Below are 19,507 nucleotides of genomic sequence, written 5' to 3'. Positions count from 1 at the left end.
ACCGTTTGGCTGTTTTGCAGGACATAAATGAAATAAGAAAAAGCCAAAGTAACGTGTTCCTGAAGCCAACAACCACTGAAGAGTCCCAGAAAGGCCTGTCTGGATTCCAAAGATTGGGGATCTAGCCAGAGAAAAGATGGCGGACAAGAAGGAATTTGGGCCTTCTTACAGACAACCCGTACCTGTCCTAGCCATCCACGGATCGAGAACAGAATTACTGCCGCCCCTTGCTGGTAAAAAGGAGAACAGGTTTGTGTCCATCGACCTGGTAAAACCACATCATGTGGCCGATCATAAGCAGTAGGCCAAGTGGACTCCAAAGATGTAGCAGACGCCCTAATCTGGCTACTATCCAAGAGGTTCAAACTGAGAGACTCATCACCTTTGAAGAATCTTCTGTGAGAAAAGAAGGACTATGCAACAAAGCCATGGAACTCGCACAGTTCGTCAAGAAACGCCTGTCTACAATCAAATAGCATCTGACTATACAAATGTAACAAGTGATGAGGTGGTTCCAGCGATTTCAACGAATCCTGATGCAATGCCTACAATTGACAGAACTGCCTCTGGCTATTTCATTAACTTTGATACATTTTCCGAGGATCCCAGTGAACCTGAAACAACGCCAGTAAAAAGAACTTTTAAAGAACAAGCAACAGAACTTTTTCGTCAACTGGAAAAGACTTATCTGGTTTCACCATGGATTGAACTTTGGATTGTGTTGGGTGTACTTTTTCTTCTACTTTGGGTGACTCTTGTATTAACTTTTGGAATGCTGAAAAATTGAAGATATGTTAAAAAGGACACAGCAAGTAAGAACATCAACCTACTCCTCAAGCCACACAAATCATCTCATCGTGAACAAAGAGACTTGTCATCAGTGAACATCACAGCCGTTCCTATACCTGGTGGTATAGCTTGGGACAGAACTGAATATGACATTTTCGGTCCAGCGGAGCTGTTGAAGATTCTACACCAGTTCAAGATTTCCTTGAATTACTTTGTTTCATCTAGTACCTTTTCTGATGATTGGGACTTCGAGACTGTTAATAATATGATGTCAGACTTAGAAATGTCTGCAAAGTTTACAAATCATGAATACTTAGAAAGTTCATCAGATTGTGAGCAAATGTATTGTTATAATTGCTATTGTCATCATTTCTTGCATGAATCTGCAAATCCTAGAAATTTATTTACTTATAACCAATTGGAACATTGTCCTACGACACCAAAGGGTAGCTCAAAAACATTTTATGGCAAATTTCCATACTTTTCAGGTTTTAATGTTTCAAATCCAGAATCATTTTACTTTAACAATGTAAATAGGAAAGGAATGAAAAGTATGTTGACAAATACCAAGCAAATTTATTCTGCGGCCTTTTTTGCTCAGCAGTCTTCGTTAGGTTTCGACTTTGGAAAGACAATATTGAGACAAAACTGTCTAGGGCACAAAAGACTGGCAGGTGCAGGGCTTAGACACCTTATTTAGAGCCTGCATCATCCCAGAGCAAATAATGTTTTTGAATGAGACTGTCCAACATAAATCTTGTCTTGAGTTAGCCAAGATCAAAGAGTTAAACAAACCGTCCACACCTACACCTACACCTGATAACAGTAACACTTCAGAGGGGGTGGTCGACGTACATACTATTTTGCTTCACAACAGAACAGATCCAGATTGGAAAAAATGGTTAATCTGGCCCACAGACACAAACAACTGTCAAGATATATTCCTGAATAAGACACAAGGGTTCACATTCACTAAGCCAGATCCAAAATATGTTCAGAGACAGCATCCAGGAATAGTAACAACATACAGTGTAGGTAAACTGTGCCTTGAATGGCTACACAAGTCTACGCTAAAAGAAGTAAAAGAACACATATCTTTACTTAAAGATGGCGCAGCCCTGAGGGACTTCTTACCAGGACCTACTAAACCGCGTCATAAACGTTTTATATACGCCGTATTTATGCTGCTTATAATGAAGCATGGAAGATTATGCAAGCAGAGACTGCAGAAAGAATACGAGAAATTGATCGTATTAATTTAGAGAAAACTCTCTCTGTAGTTGACAATGGGTTAACGACTCTGTCGTCCAGGATATATTCTTTGGACAGCATAGTATTCTCTGCCATAGACATAATGCTCATGTTCCATACTTGGTCATGTTGCAACATGGTCAGTCGCAATTACGTTCTAAAATGCTATTAGGCTGGACGTTGCAAAACCTTCATTCAGGCTAAGTGCCTTGGTGTTTAATCAACACTACGTCACTGTTTTCAGAATTCAATCTCACTGATAAACAGATCAAACTGGCACAGAGGGGAACAGACTATACGGTGCTGAGCATTGAAAAACTGGAAAGATTGCCATTTACAGTCGCTGAAAAAGCAACCATTGAATGGATAATACACGGTACAATCACTCTGCCTGTTACAATTTTCCATTTTCAGTATTGCTTAAAACATATACCAGCAGGCCTATATGAAAGGTTGGGTAAAGAATACATCAATACATCCTGGGAATTACCTTACACACAGATATGTTGGAGTGGGGGAAAGAAGTGTTTCTTAGTGGTAAAAATTGTGAAAACGCAATAAGCGGCTCTCCCCTTTGTCAGGGTATTAATTTACACGGGGCCTGTGATGGTTCCTCTAACAACTTATTCTGCCACCTGCATGGTTTACCAGCTGCAGTGATTGATCCAATTTTTAGGCAACTTTCTAATGGAGGTTACATTATGTTGAACGATCACAGCTGCTGTGGCATGTTGCCAGGTTTAGCCTATCTCATAACTGTGTCAGCCAGGGTCACTTGCTGTATGCAACTATGGTTTCCAAAAACCAAGACAGACCGGTAGTCGCCATTATGGCCTTCACTGAACATCTCTTCTATACAAATTGATACTTTAAGCAGAATGAAAGCCATTCTTTTACCGAAAACTGTGCCATTGACCTCGGCCAAAGAGACCTGTGATCTGCAAGTCGCAAGGACTTCTGCAGAGATACACACCCTATTAACTACAAACTGCCCTGTACATGTCTCAGAAATGTTAGGTCGTAGCTTAAACATGTCTGATACGAGTGGTACTGTACATGTATTTAAGACGATTTTTTCGGGACTGTTAGCACTTTTTGAAGCAGTCCTAGCAATATTTCCAAACTTCGTGCACTCTGTGTTTGGCGGACTGCCTCTCATTTTGGTACTCGCGGCATGGATACTATTTTTGCTCCAACTGCTTCGATATGGCAAGCCAATCTACCGCAGACACCCAGATCACCGTGGAAAATACTCCACTGGCGATGAAGTCTCCTGAGTGCATTGTCCAAATTTTGGGATTAACTCATTTAAGAGAATTGAATACCACATGGTTTATGTCATTCAGACCAATCTGGCAAGATTGCATATTACCTGTTCTACAATGCCTGCTATGCAGAGAAGAATGTGTGTTAGACATCTGTCTCACACTCCCATCAGTCCTGCCAACGGATGTTGATACTTTGCTTGGAAGAGTGATGGCTCATGCACTGTGTTGTCTCCAGTGGCTACCAATTCTGATGACGGCATTCATTGAGATCTCACAGACGCATGCACGAGAGGCAAGATGGCCGCTGACCGGCTGTAGGGTGAAGTCGCACTAGCCCTCCCTCCCTGCAGTTTGAGACGATCGGGTAAAATGCTGTAGGATGTTTGGTGCTTCTGGCTGGTTACGCTGCCTGACCAGTAAACTGCTCCCCCCGGTTTTGCTACAGGCACAACAAAGACTCTCTTTGATACTAGCTGCAGTTAAAACCTGTTCCCGGAAAATTATTATGACGCCAAAGGTACTGAAAACAAAAGAACCGAAGGATGCTCTGAATTTTAGTGCCACGAAAGCCCCTTCCCCTGCGCCTGGCTCCGCCAGAAGCCTGACGGTACAGACAAGAACACAGACTGCGAAAAATGTAGGTAATACAGATGGCCCGGGTGTAGGCATGAGAGGAACGAGACTGAAGGATGCCGAGGCAGCTGTCAAGAAGGGAAGTAAGAGCAAGCAAAAGGAAAAGGAATCTAGCACTAATACTCCAAAGAGGAGCATATTACGGCAACTCACCTTAGCCGAGTCCTTTTCCGCCACTTCTGCCGTTGTTGCAAATCCTGAATCATCCAGCGATGCAATGGCGGTCGGCTCCGGTCCGATCAATTTCGCGCCTCACCGCAAACGGAAGTCGGGAATGCAGGAGAACAGAGAACACCGTCTGAAACAGGTCTCGAGGACCAGCGGATGAACAAGCCCTCCCAGGCGGCAGGGGATGAAGCGGAGCAAGAGCGGCGGATTGAGGTGAGCAAAGCAGGAGACAGGCGGGATGCGCCGAGCCGTGCTGATTCACAGGTAGAGGATGCGACAGAGCGATGTGATGCCCGGGAGGGGGTACAGGGGTAGCGCGGCAACTGGACAGTAATAGAAGTAAGACAGTAATAGAAGTAAATGAGCCAGAGGCAATCCCACCATTACAAGCCCACAGGAGGCAAATCTTATATACAAAAGTAATGTGGGGCCGGAAGAAGGAAAGTGTGACAGGGCTATTTGAGGTGCAAACACCCCAGACTTGGAGGAGGTTGGTGGCGTGGGGGGTGCATCCCCCGTGGGGCCGAGAGCCCTCCCTCCCCTCGAAGTAGGCCCAGGCCATGGACTAAGCCCTGGCCCAGGCCCAGGCTCACCCAGTGACAACTGTTTTTTTTCAGTGAACGACGATACATCATCTGGGGAGAGTGAGGGGAGTGGGAAAGCTACACCTCTGGTTCAGACTCAGACCCCGCTCTATCGGCGGCAGAGAATACAATCCAGAGGGCTTCACTGAACCAAAGGGCAAAGCAGCAGAAAAACAGGTTGCGCCCGAAACATAAGGCCCCCACCAGCCCTTTGCACTTGAAAGTGGCCAAAAATTAGATTGGGACTACTCCGCCACTTCACTTATGAATCACGAAGATGAAGGAGCAAACGGTCAACACCAACAGCAGGCTACTACCCCACCTCAGACTCCAACCATGGACCTGCTCTACGCCACATTGAAGCAGATGCAGGGTGAGGCTAGATCCGAGAGCAGAAGAGCTAAGCAGGCAAACAAAAAAATGTAAGGCTCATTAGGCAAAATGAATAAGTTATATGCAGAAATGGCAGGGAGAGTCACTGAGGTGGAAGAGAGGACGGGAAGCTAGAGGACGAAGTCTCAAGATGGTAGGAATTTAAAGAGGCCCAGGAGAAAGCCACGGAGGACGTACAATGGAAGTTGGAAGACTTTGAAAATCGGCAGAGATGTAATAACAACAGGCTCCTGGGCATTTCAGAGGAGGTGGAGGGGCAGGACGCACAGGCCTTTGCCATTTCACTATTAAAGGGGGGCTTTCCCTGACCTCTCGGCCTGGAACTGGGACAACGAGGTGCAGCGCGCACATCGGTTCCCTCTGGTTCAGAGGAAGGGCTATGCTACATCGCAGGCAGATAAACTCAGGGCGATGCTGGTCTACGTTGGGAACTTTCTTAATTCAAATCTTTTTTATTAAAGAAGCAGGGTTTTACAAGAAAATGAAAACAAAGCATACAATTAGTTACATTCATGTGTCAATGCAACCTGAATTTCACAATTTAAATTAAAGAGAGCATCAATCCCAGTTAAACAAATGGTTCTCTAACGATGAGGTAAATAAACAACATACATAAATATATGCAGTTATTAATCAGAAGGATGGTTGCAATAGGAGTGGATTTGAAAAACAAGAAGAACGAAAGAGAGGTGAAAGAGAGGTAAGGGAGAGGGAGAGAAGAAGAGAGATGTAGAAGAGGAAGAAAGAAAGAGAGAAAGAAAGAAAGAAAGAAAGAAAGACGGAATTGACATGCAGTCAGAAACAGCAATTAACATAAAGTCATGGAATGCACTCCAAATCTTAGCAGAGGGATAAAAGCGCCTATGTTGTACTCTTATGTGTGACAGGAACATGTTCTAGATCAGTGAGTATGACCACTGTGCAAATCTACGGCGGATCATAGCAAAGTTCCATAGAGTCAAGTGAACTCCAGAGCTTGGCGTGCGAATTTCGCCAAGGCGAGGAGTGGAGTGTATCATTATCCGCGGTCTTAAAGAGGCCAACCAATCATGCCATATCTTGAAGGAAACATCAGATGCACTTTTCCATTTGCTTAAGATGACTTTACACGCAAGCGTGAGCATGAGATCCATTAGGTGGCGGTCATGCTCATTCACTAAATTTGAATCTATTGCCCCAAGTATGACATATGCAAATTCTCTACTAGGTCGGTAGTGGAAGGTTCTTTGAATGTAGTTATAAATCTTGTTCCAAAAGGTTTGGAGCATCGGGCAATTGAAGAACATGTGAGCTAAGTCCCCCACATGAGACTTGCAATTCCAGCACAGAGGGCTATCAAGGAGTTTAAGCTTGTAGAGTAGTTTTTTTGGTGACCAATATGTTCTATTTATCAGCATGAACTTAGTTTGAGAGAGTATCGGTGATATTTTATTGGAAAAAGGTGTAAGATGTATCTTATCCCAGTCAAATGCTATTTTAGAGGAATTATGTTCATTCTCCCAGGCGAGCTCACACTTTTTATGCACCTCCTGGGGGTTTGGGGAGAGGATTTTATAAATTCTAGACACCATGTGACCCATTGACAAGAGATGAAACAGCTTGTTACAAATTGTAGGATCGCTCGGCGAAATGGCTCTGGCAGAGAGAAAGGATTTAAGACGTAAGAACTTGTAAAAGTCAAGGGGTTGGAGATCAAATCGCGATTGCAAAGTGGCGAAAGGTAGAGGCGCAGATCCTTCATAAAGGTCTTTCACTTCTTCGACCATTGTTTCCAATAGAGGTGTTTACCTTCTTCCTTAATGGCCTGGTTGAACCACAACAAGGTTAAGTTTGACTTGCTTATTTTGATTTTAACTTTAGAATGTCTCTCTAGGTTTAGGAGGGCCCTTCTGGTGTTAAGAAATATGTATTTGGAGTGAGGAAGAGCTGCCATATCCATTGACATTAGAGCTGGTAATGGTAAGTTGTTAATGATGGCCTTTTCGACATGAACCCAAACAGGAATGTATTCGGATTGAGTGTGGAACCAATTCACACCTTGTTTGCACAAATATGCCGTCTGGTAGCACCTGAAATTTGGTTAGCCTATGCCTCCCTTATCCTTCGCTAGTTGGAGCTTCTTCATGGAGATTCTTGGTTTTTTGCCTTGGCATAAAAAGGTATTGAAGAGCTTATATATTTTGGTGAGGAAGTCATCCGATAGTAGTATTGGGAGCATACTTATCAGATAATTGACCAGAGGTGTGATCATCATTTTCAGAGTTTCCTCTCTGCCACACCACGATAAAAATTTCGGTGACCAACCATCCGAGAAGATATCTTTTTATGAAGGGTAGGCTCATTAATTTTGAGGGTGCTAATCAGGTCCTTTTCAAATTCTATCACTAAATATTTAAAGCTTTTGGTTTGCCAGAATAAGCCAGAGTTACCTATAATGCTTCTATCACCTATATTATTGAGGAGTTCCACCTCCGTTTTATCCTTGTTAAGCTTATAGCCTGACACTTCGGCAAACTCTGCAATAGAGGACATCAGGGCCGGAATCGCTAAATCTGCATTCTCAGATATGACTAAGACGTCGTCAGCATAGGCCGAAATTTTTACTATGCAGTCAAATACCTTTAATATGATCATTGTGTCGTAAATAATAGAGGAAGGGTAACTGGGCATAATATCGACTTCAAAATATCGAATGGACTAAATATCGAGTAAAAAATATCGATTGTATAGGAATATCGAAAGAAAATATATCGATGTAAAAAATATCGTTCTAGTTTTCATTAACAAAATATCGAAGTAAAAAATATCGAATCCTAAATATCGTGTACTGTTAATATCGAATAGTTAGTGTTGTTAAAAATATCGAAATAAAATATATAGAATGTAAATAATATCGAAAAAAATATATAGAAAGGGAAAAATATCGAAAAATGTATATAACGTTAATAAAAATAATGTAAAAAAATTGTTAATATTGTAGAATGTGTACATTTTTTAAATGTTAAATTTAATTTATTTGTGTATTTTATGTACATTTTTAGGCGCTGGATGTTGGGTTAATAGGGGATAAGGGTGGGGAGTGTTTTAACATAATAAATTGAAAATTGTAAAAATGTAAAATATTTGAAAAATAAAGAATTTAAATCTAATTTAAAAAAACATTTTTTTAAATGTTGTTAATTTTTAGGAGCGGGATGTTGGGTTATTAGGGGATAAGTGTGGGGAGTGTATTAAAAAAAGTGTTTATTTAAAAAAAAAGTAAAATTATTTACATTTTTAAATGTATTTTAGGAGCAAGATGTTGGTTTAATAGGGGATAAGGGTGGGGATTATTTACAATAGTTTCAATATTATTGAATATTGTGTTAAAAATGTTTTTTTAATTATATGTAAAATTTTAATTTTAAATTTAAAATTAAAAAAATATATATTTTAAAAATTACATTTTTGAACATTTTGTTTAATGGTGATTATTGACCTTCTGAATACATTTTTTATATAAAAAATATTTTTTTTTTAAAATCAATGTTTAATAATTATATTAAAAAAGGTAATTTTTAAAAAATAATCTACAAATTTCAAAAAAAATAATAATAAAAAAATAAACAAAAAATTTGAAATTTCAAAAAATGTAATCAAAATTAAAAATATATTAACATTTTTAACATAACATCAATAAATTATGATATTTTCTAAATATTAAAATAATTATATCCAATAAAATAATATAATATATCAATTTGAAGTTTATTTCATATGGATTATTATATATAGATTGAGACGTAAAAACTTTATTTTTAAAGTACATTAATGGTATTAGGATTAATAAAGTTGATATCATTATTATTCTGCACTTTCCCAGAATTTAATCTGAATGGAGTGGGAATAGTAATTTATAATGTGTTTGTGTTCTGCACATTATTTGATTGTTACTATATTGGACTGTGAATATTACAATAAATAGGGTTAGTGTACAGCACCTTCACTGACAATTATCAGACTGGATTTTGATTAGTAAATTATATATGTCTAGGGGTCGATTCCGATCCGGTAAAAAGCGCTCCGAATTGCCGATTGGAGCGTTTTTCCCGTACGATTCGTACCCTGCAACATCCACCGTACGAACGACGAAGTACGATCCGTACCAGGAGCCGTACTCCGTACGAATCGTACAGGGACCGTACGAATGAAATCCCCGTACGACTCTCCCTCGGAACCCGCTGTACGCGACATCTGTACGGTTCGCGGCCGATTTTTCCCACCCGGCAAGTACGATTCGTGTTGGGTACGCACCGTACGACCCTTTTCCTACGGGAGCTGAAAACAGCCGTAAAAGAGGAGTTCGCCCCGAAACAGGTACGGAACGCCCCCCCCCCGGGTACCGCGCGTACACCCCATGATCACAGGGGTACGCGCCGTACCCCTGCGATCATGGGGGGTACATGCCGCACACCCAGCGTACATGGGGTACACACCGTACCCCATGTACGCTGGGTGTACGGCACGTACCCCCCATGATCGCAGGGGTACGGCGCCCATGATCGCAGGGGTACGGCGCGTACCCCTGCGATCATGGGGTGTACGCGCCATACGGTGTGTACGTGAATGTGCGCTTTTCCGTACGGATCACCCTTACCTGACGTGGACCGTACGACTCGCGTCCTGGTACACCGGTCGGGATCGTACTCGTCGGGTCGTACGGCATCTGTACGAGTCGTACGGAAACGGCTCTGGATGCGAGTCGTATGGCGGATTTTTTTACCGGATCGGAATCGACCCCCTAGTGTCCAGCACCTTCCCTGTTTTTCACTTGACTGGAGTTGGAATAGTAAATTATATAGGATCACTGTCCAGCATCTTCCCTGTTTTTTATAATACTGGAGTTGGAATAGTAAATAATATATGGTCAGTGTTCAGCACCTTCTCAGTGTCTCACCTGACTGGAGTTGAAATAGTAAATTATATATGGTCAGTGTCCAGCACCTTCCCTGTTTTTCACTTGACTTGAGTTGGAATAGAAAATTGTATATGGTTAGTGTCCATCACCTTCTCTGTTTTTCACCTGACTGGAGTTTGATTAGTAAATTATATTGGGTCACTGTCTTGCACCTTCCCTGTTTTTCACCTGATTGGAGTTGGAATAATAAATTATATTGGGTCACTGTCCAGCACCTTCTCTGTTTTTCACCTGATTGGAGTTGAAATAGTAAATTGTGTATGGTTAGTGGCCAGCAACTTCCCTGTTTTTCACTTGACTGGAGTTGGAATAGTAAATTGTATATGGTTAGTGTCCAGCACCTTCTCTGTTTTTCACCTGACTGGAGTTGGAATAGTAAATTATATATGGTCAGTGTTCAGCACCTTCCCTGTTTTTCACAAGACTGGAGTTGGAATAGTAAATTGTATATGGTTAGTGTCCACCACCTTCCCTGTTTTTAACCTGACTTGATTTTGATTAGTAAATTGTATATGGTTAGTATCCAGCACCTTCCCTGTTTTTAACTTGACTGGAGTTGGAATAGTAAATTATATAGGATCACTGTCCAGCACCTTCCCTGTTTTTCACCTGACTGGAGTTGGAATAGTAAATTATATAGGATCACAGTCCAGCACCTTCCCTGTTTTTCACCTGACTGGAATTGGAATAGTAAATATTATATGGTCAGTGTCCAGCACCTTCTCTGTTTTTCACCTGACTGGAGTTGGAATAGTAAATTATATATGGTGGGTGTCCAGCACCTTCCCTGTTTTTCACCAGACTGGAGTTGGAATAGTAAATTGTATATGGTTAGTGTCCAGCACCTTCTCTGTTTTTCACCTGACTGGAGTTGGAATAGTAAATTATATAAGATCACTGTCCAGCACCTTCCCTGTTTTTCACCTGACTGGAGTTGGAATAGTAAATAATATATGGTCAGTGTCCAGCACCTTCTCTGTTTTTCACCTGACTGGAGATGGAATAGTAAATATATATGGTCAGTTTCCAGCACCTTCCCTGTTTTTCACCAGACTGGAGTTGGAATAGTAAATTGTATATGTCAGTCAAAGCACGCTTTATTCGATTTTCAAAAAACCATAAAAAGCACATACAATACATATACATTAAAATCACAATTCATAATTAGATAATACAACAAAGTGACTTAAAATTTTACTAAGCTACATCACGTCAGATACTAATAAAAGATACCTTATTCACAATAAAATGTTCAGTGGGGCTCGTTTTTTCCTAAAATGAAAGGCTTCTGCTAGGAAACTGGCCACACTAAAGGTAATATAGATGTTGCCCAACATCTGAAGGTAAAGTAAGGCAGGTCTAACTTGAATAAATTGTATATGGTTAGTGTCCAGCACCTTCTCTGTTTTTCACCTGACTGGAGTTGGAATAGTAAATTATATAGGATCACTGTCCAGAACCTTCCCTGTTTTTTACCTGACTGGAGTTGGAATAGTAAATAATATATGGTAAGTGTCCAGCACCTTCTCTGTTTTTCACCTGACTGGAGTTGGAAAAGTAAATTGTATATGGTTATTGTCCAGCACCTTCTCTGTTTTTCACCTGACTGGAGTTTGAATAGTAAATTATATAGGATCACTGTCCAGAACCTTCCCTGTTTTTTACCTGACTGGAGTTGGAATAGTAAATAATATATGGTTAGTGTCCAGCACCTTCTCTGTGTTTCACATGACTGGAGTTTGAATAGTAAATTATATATGGTCAGTGTCCATCACCTTCCCTGTTTTTCACCCGACTGGAGTTGGAATAGTAAATTGTATATGGTTAGTGTCCAGAACCTTCTCTGGTTTTCACCTGACTGGAGTTGGAATAGTAAATAATATATGGTCAGTGTGCAGCACCTTCTCTGTTTTTCACATGACTGGAGTTGGAATAGTAAATTATATATGGTTAGTGTCCAGCACCTCCCCTGTTTTTTAATTTCCTGGATTTGGAATAGTGAATGATATTGGGTCACTGTCCAGCACCTTCCCTGTTTTTCAGTTGACTGGAGTTTGAATAGTAAACTATATATGGTTAGTGTTCAGCACCTTCCCTGTATTTCACAAAACTGGAGTTGGAATAGTAAATTATATTAAGTCACTGTCCAGCACCTTCCCTGAGTTTCATCTGACTGTATTTGGAATAGTAAATTGGATATGGTCAGTGTCCACCACCTTCCCTGTTTTTCACCTGACTGGAGTTTGAATACAAAATTATATTGGGTCAGTGTACAGCACCTTACTTAACTGTTATTTGAATGGAGTGGGAATATTAAGTTGTATATGTTTTACAAAATTTCTCAAAAGTAATGTAAATAACATATGAGGTAGTATTATAATTGTAGATTCAATATTTGTAATGGAAAAAGGTAGGTATAAAAATATTATTATAATAATCGCAATTAAAAAAAACATTTTATTTATAATTTTAAAATAAGTAGATATGCAGTTTTTGAAATTTTGTGTCGACAGATTGTATTTATAATATGTACAGTACAGTATACAAATGATGTAAGCTTTTTTATAAACAGTTAGATACATTGAATGTATTACATTACATTTATTTATATTCATAAATGTTTTACATTAAAAAAAAATGTTTTTAACAGTATTTTTCAAATAATATACACAGTCTTGTTTATTAATTTTTATAAGCTTTGTCAACAATTGTTAACATTTTATTCTTTCTTTGTAAACTTTTTTATGAAATGTAAATTCAATATTTAATTAATAATGTTAATATTTAAAATATTAATTTTATTAATTAAATATTTATAATCTTTATATAAACAGAAAATATTAAACAGGTAACTATATATTTGCTACTTTTACATGCTAAATATATTTAGGTTTTTATGTATACATTTTAAATACAATGTTCTTAATAATAATTAATATTTGTAATTCATTATTATTAAGTATATACTAAGCTTTTACATAAAAATATAATCTTAATACAATATAAAATACTAAATAATTTGTACAGTTGCATACAATGTTTGGTATGTATTTTTAAATTATTTGCATACATACATACTAATATTAATAATAATAAGTATTATATTCGATTAATTATTATTATTAATTTACAAATGAAAATTAATTAATAAATATATTAACAAATAATATACACATATTTTGGAAATAATCACAGAAGTGTAAATTTGTATTAGTATTTATTTACAATATATACATAAATATGATTAATAATAATAATAAATAACATTTATTATTTATTATTACTATTATTATTAATTTACAAATGTTATATATTGTATAGTAACTGTAATAATTAAAAATAAATGTCAATAATATATAAAGTCAAGTTTTATTTGTTATGTGTATTTATTTCAATGTTAATCTATTAAATTAAGTAATAATAATTAATAATACGTTATTATTATTTATTATTAATTTGCTAAGGAGATTAAATGTAAGAATATTTCAATAAGTGTTAGAAAAAAATGTATAACATTTTAAGTCTAGTAATATATTTTATTTTTACTTAGAACATTGTATTTAACCCCTTCAGTGCTAATGACAAGGGTAACTCGTCATGGAGTTTCCATTGATTTCAATGGAAATTACATGGACCTACTCGCACACCCCTTAGCATCCAAGTGGTTAATATGTTTAAGTTTCTATTATTGTTTAAAGGGGACTACTTCTTTCACCGCGTAAGGTTATTTTGCTTCATTCCGGACTGGAGAAGCTCGCGGTTGGATGCTGCGTCGCGTTTGGAAAGGTAAGGGGATTTTTTATATTATATGTTATAGAGTAGTAGTGTTTGAGTTTTATTTTGGAGCTGTGTAGTGTTAATGTGTGTGTTTAGTTGTAGCTTTGGTATGTTTTAGGTGTTACTTGGCTTTTACAGGGGTGTCGTGATTTTTTGAGGCCTAGTGTATTTTCTGAGTTTGATGTTAAAATATGTGTATTGTAATGTTGTATAGTAATGTTTTGGTATATATGGATATGTTTGGGGCTTTGTGTGTGTGGTTTTGCTTTCGATATTTTTTACAGGTTCCAGGATTTCGCCGTTTCGTTACGGAGAAGGATGCGTTTTTTTTGTGGAGAAGAGATTGTATTACTTTATTAAAGTATCGTTTTTATACTCTCTCTCCTTTTCTCGTGTGTTCGTGGAGCGATTTTTACTCTTTTTTACTATTTTTCGGGTTTTTAAGGGTATCGATTTGGATTGGGAGAAGACCATGCGTTTGTTTTTAATGAAAAGTGTGTGTATGTTATTTTTAGTAATAAACTTAACACACTTTGTTTTTTCGGGATTTACTGGAGCAATTTTTTATTTTTCAAACAATTTTTGGGATTACATCTATTTGTATTTGGAGAAGATCATGCATTTTATTTTTTATAAAAGTGTGTGTATGTAACTTTGATTAATAAAGTTATCATACTTTATTTTTTAAGAATTTTCTAGAGCGTTTTTTCTATTTTTACTTTTTTTGGGGTTTTTGAGGGTTGAACAAATTGGATTTGTAATGGATTACCAGTGGGTGGAGTACACGAATTACAAGTGGTTGGATAACGTATTCTTCTGCAACATGAATTGTAAGTTTTTTAATTTTATTTTATTTGGGTGGGAAATGTGATTAATATTATTATTGTTATATTTTATATTATATTAAATATTGCTTAATTGTCTACAAATCTGTTTTGGTACATAAATATGTTTGACAATTATGCAATGTTTATTATGATATAACATATTTATGCAAATTATCACAATTTTATTACATAAATGAGAGTATTGTTATTTGTGTGTAGATAATTCATAGTAGGCTTTTAGCTATTAAGGATAGATAGTCTAGGCCTTTTGTAGAAGGATATAAGGTGACTTGGATTTGGAGTAGTCTAAACATTTGTTTAGTTTGTTTAGTTGTTTTTGGTCCTATTTGGGTTACTGATTGTTGTATATGTAGCTCTTCGTAGCTCTGTTCTTTTTGTAAAGCTTCTGTTAGTTTTTGGACAGTGGGTTTTCCTCTGCTAGTGGTAGCTTGAAATGCATTGTGCCATCCTTCGACACTGTTGTTAGTTTTAGCTTCTTGATTCAGTGTACTTAAATATACATTCCACCAAGTTATGTGAAATTTAGGTTGGCGTCTGTGTCCTGATCTATGTAGCCTTCCCACCCATGTATCTTCGAAGTAGTCTAGGAGTGGTGCTAGTTTTTCCTCATATTTTTTGTAATATGGGCTATCGATTAGGATGTTATAATGTTCTGCTACGTCTGTAACAGGGACATATGATAGGGCAATTAATTTTTTGATTTGGTATGCAAATGTGCTGTCTGTAGCATATTGTATGCTTAATGTAGATTATTGGAGATGTCTCCAAATGCTTTGATTAAAATGATAATAGCAACCTTGTATTGCTGTGTGAGGAAACGTTTTTAATATACTATTGATCATAGCTAGTTCGAAATCAATAATTATTTTCTGTGGAAAATAATTATTTGTTTCCTGTTTTATTGTGTTTAGGACTTCTGTGTAAGTATTTTGTTGTTTGTTGGGCAACAAGCAGTAAATAAATGGAATGTTAGAATGATGGTACAATCCATGTATGCTGTAAAGTTGGTAAAATGGTTTAGGACATGTTTTAAAAGTCCCATCCATCATCCAATGTTGGCACTCTTGTAATTTTCTTAGATTGTTAGCAGTACCAAACATTATAATTCGGTTGGTAGGGCATTTGTTATCATATAGTAAGAATGGTTCCTTATTATGTGTTATACTCAGTTCTGGGGGAATAACAACTTCTTCTAACGTTTTGGGGTTAGGTTGAGTAGTTGTTGTGACTCTTTTTTGTCTTGCAATTGTGCGTTTTAGGGAGTCAATTGATGGGAGTTGGCCAGAAGCATGTTGAGGAACTTTTAAGAGTTCCTCTTTTAATATTTCGGTTGTTGGCTTGTCAGTCCCTGTACTAGCTTCTTTTATACTTTCAAGGGCATCCCTGACCTCAATTTCAGTTATATTAGGGGGGTGATTGTGTTCCTTGGTAGATAGTACATTAGCTTCTTCTGTTGTAGCCCTACCATAACATTTATTAGAGTAGTATTTACTACATTTCCAGAAAACTTTGCGTCATGACTGTTTTTCTTGGGTATAAACATATCCCATATAACATAATAGAAGCTTGTTTTTCTGTGACATAACAAACTCAGCACCTTCAGTCATATTTCTATTTGAAGTGCTAGGAAAGGTTAGAAAGAAATATATATTAAGTTTAAATACTGCTATACATGTTTTTAATGCATTCATATTTCTATGATTATACTTATATTTGTTATTTGTTGTAATTCCAAATGTTGAGAAGGTGTTTTCAAGCTTTTTCTTGTATTTCCTTGTTATATTTCTGTTGGTAGAAAAATAAAAAAATTATATAATCTATCATTTAATTACATTTAGAGAGGTTTCTAGGGGGAAGCTGTCTTGTAGTTAGCATTTTAGGGTTTTTAAATGATGCAAAAAATATACTTATTAAATTGTGTAGTCTTCAGCTTTAATGGAGTAATTTTGTGGATGTCTTTGAAATTTCTGATAAGAAGGTAGAATAAAGATAAAATGTGTATTAGAAATTTGGGTTTAATAAAAGCAGTTGGTGTGTTAGAGAACAGTTAAAAATACTTAAAATAAGGAATTTGTAGTAAATAATTAGTTCAACTTTTATTGCTGTGTTTTGGAGATGTCTGTAGAAGAAATGTAAAAGGTAAAAAAAATTGTTATTTAAACTGTTTAGAGAAATTTTAACACTTTTAGCCTAGAAATTTTGTTTTATTTAAAAATTAGTTTAACTTACTTTAAATATTTCTGTAGGAGTCTTGTCTGGAAAAGTAGTCCGCTCAGGAAACAGTTGGTCAGAGTGTCACCTTCTTCTTTCTTTAGAGTTAGAAGCAGGAAATAGCAGTAGTAAAATAATTCTTTTATAGTGTGTATTTGATTAGTTACTACATTTGATTGGATTATATAAGAATGGGGCCTTTTTTTTGGTTGGTTTGAATTTTTTTAAATTTAATTGCTATGTTTGGTGTTGTGGTAATGCAATGTACTTAATACTTTTGCAGTAACCCAGGTTTGTTTATCTTCAATTTAAAATGTATATAATAATATTTTGCACATTTATGTTAAAAGTATCCTATTTATTTATACATTCCCTGCAATTTTTGGATGATGTATGTAAAAAAGTGTTATTTTTATTGTATGTGTTTTAAGAAATGTTTATTCTTTGTATTATTTATAGTGTGGAGTGTATTATATATTTAAAATATGTAGTTGTATTGTAGTTAAAATATTGTAGCTAAGTTTTAATGAGTCGATATTTCTTTTATTTCGATATTAGTGTCATCGATATAATTAGTTTCGATATTTTTGTTGTGTACTGTTTATTTGTTTAATAGACGATATTTGTTTAATCAATATTTTATCATTCAATATTAGTGATGTCGATAATTATTATATTCGATAATTAGGAGTCGATATTTTTGTAGTTTCTTAAATAAGTATTGGATGTCGATATAATGGTAGTCAATATTATGTCGCCGATATTTTTGCAACTCGATATTGTGGTCGACGATATTATGTCAGTGATCCAGAGGAAGGGCTCAATAGCGAGTAAGAAGAGGGAGGGAGATAGGGGGCAACCCTGTCTCGTACCTTGTTCCAGGTTAAAGGGTGATGATAGGCATCCCCCTGCACGCACTCTTGCTGATGGATTAGAATATAATGCCATCACCATCTGAATAAATTCTGTTCCTAACTTGAATTTTTGCAAAGTGGCTTCCAGATAAGACCAATCGACCTTATCAAAGGCCTTTTCTGCATCTAATGTTACTGCAACGGTCGGGGTGGTAATTAGCTTGGCCTTCTCCATTATGTGTGCTAGGGTGCGGGTGTTGTCATTAGCTAGCCTATGCTTGAGAAACCCTACCTGTGATGGGTGAATGAGTTTGGGCAGGATTTTCTGGATTCGTTTGGCCAGGATCATGGCATACATTTTGCAATCAAGGTTGATCAGCGATATCGGCCTGTAATTCTTCGGAGATGTTGGGTCTTTCCCTTCCTTAGGAATGACTGCGATAATTGCTTCCGCAGGGGTACCAGTGACTCGACCGCTATTAGCGAAGCCCGTGTATAAGTCCTTGAGAGGTTCTACTAGGGCTGAAGAGAACCTCTTGTAAAACATGGCGCTGAACCCATCTGGTCCCGGGGCTTTCCCGGTTTTGAGAGTTTTGATTGCTTGTTCAATGTCTGCAGCGGATACGGGAAGGTTAAGGTCCGCCTGGTCTTGCAGCGATAGGGAGGGGAGAGCACAATTATCCAGGTATGTGTCTAGTTTAGTGCTATTAAGTTCTTTGTTTTTACTATATAAGTCACTGTAGAAATCTTTAAATACTTCAGCAATTTTGGTGGGGTCAGTGTGTGACGTCCCTAATTTGTCTATTAGGCTCTTAATAGCAGTACGTTGCAACTTAAATTTCAACTAAGATGCAAGGCTTTTACCAGCTTTGTGAGTTTGGCATAATTTGAAGTTTTTGTGGTTCTTAAGCCAGATTCCAGCTCTCTCACTAATAATCTTGTTATATTCATATTTTTTGGTCATTATGCCACTTAGGGTCTGAGGGTCTTTAGAAATCACATGTCTCTTTTCAAGTGTTGAGATCTCTCGTTCTAGGCGTGTTAGGTTATTGTTGGCGTCTTTATTCATGGCTGTGCGAATCCTAATTATGACTCCTCTAATAGTGGTTTTAAGGGCTTCCCATCTCGTAAGGTCGGTAGTGTCCCCTTTCTTATTGTGAACCAGGTATTCTTGTATAGCCGTCTCAATTTTTTTTTTCTAGGGCATCCGAGCCGATCGCCTCGCTGTATATTTTATTCTTCATCGAGTTAAACTGTGACGAGTCAATCTTAGTTTCTTGTAGTAATATAATATCACCTTTTTGCCTATGTATATAATCTAATATTTTCCTCTTTTTGACGGGGTGATTGATGCCCTTTACATTAAGTGAAACAATTCTAATGGACTGCTTGTTTGGGACCATGATATGGGAAGAAGCGTGATTGATAGCACCGCACGGTACGTGAAACAAGAATGGCGTTAGGTGCTGTGTGTTTGTGCTGCATAAGGCCCGAGGGCCACATGTGGGGCATGCAGTAATAGGAGAGAAAGATCATGAGGAAATAAGTGTCTGGTGAACCATAGCACAAGAGTAAACGCACAAATCGGACATTGTCACTGGAGTACGAGGAGCAGCTGTTTAGACACAAACTTAAACATAGAAAGAAAGACAATGGGAGAGAAAACAATATGTACAATAATCCCCACTCACCCCCCCTCACCCCAAACCATCCCTCCCCACCCCAAAAGTACTCTAAGGACATGGCGACAAAGGAGAAAGAGCAACAATAACAA

This window comes from Lissotriton helveticus, chromosome 2_2 (genome assembly GCF_964261635.1).
Source record: "Lissotriton helveticus chromosome 2_2, aLisHel1.1, whole genome shotgun sequence".
Classification (NCBI taxonomy): Eukaryota; Metazoa; Chordata; class Amphibia; order Caudata; family Salamandridae; genus Lissotriton; species Lissotriton helveticus.
The sequence above is the reverse complement of the archived record's forward strand: the minus strand, read 5'-3'. Positions refer to the sequence as shown.